Consider the following 609-nt stretch of genomic DNA (forward strand, 5'->3'; position numbering starts at 1 on the left):
TATGTAGATTAAATAATGTACATAAGAAACCGATAATGTTATGTGCCTAGCCCAGAGACTGCCATATGAATTATCTTTTGTAAAGATAGTTTAAAAAGAGTTCTACTTTTTTCCTTTTTTTTTTAACCCAGAAGAGGGTAGGTTACTTGTTCTGCTCATTCATTCACCTGTCCACATAAAGGCAAATCAAATCGTGACTCCTCCCTGAAAAGACTGAGAGGTCTGCTCTTCCTCTGTGGAGTCTGGCTGCAAGAGAGGTACCTCACGCACTTAACCCCTTCCTGCCCAAGCTCGTGGTTCAGGAGTGGGGTTCTGGGGGAGAGGGCCGGCCTGCCTACAATAACGAATCCGGCTGACCCTGGGGTCAGAAGGACTCCCCAAGGCCCTTCGCATTCCTAGCGTTCCGAGTTCGAGTCTCCGCGTCCTCCTTCCCAGGGCACTCTCGGGCTTTGGTGCCTCGGGGACGCGTCGGTCGCCCGTGAGGGCTTGGGGATCGCCGGGCCCACTTCCTCCCTGCCCCTGCCGCCACCCCGGGCCCGGCGCGCGGAGCCCGGCGGCATGGGCGGTGCGGCAGGCCGGAGCCGCGGCGGCAACGGCCGAGGAAGCGCA

Source organism: Elephantulus edwardii, unplaced genomic scaffold, assembly GCF_000299155.1.
Source record: "Elephantulus edwardii isolate Elephantulus edwardi_28Jun2011 unplaced genomic scaffold, EleEdw1.0 scaffold00041, whole genome shotgun sequence".
Lineage (NCBI taxonomy): Eukaryota > Metazoa > Chordata > Mammalia > Macroscelidea > Macroscelididae > Elephantulus > Elephantulus edwardii.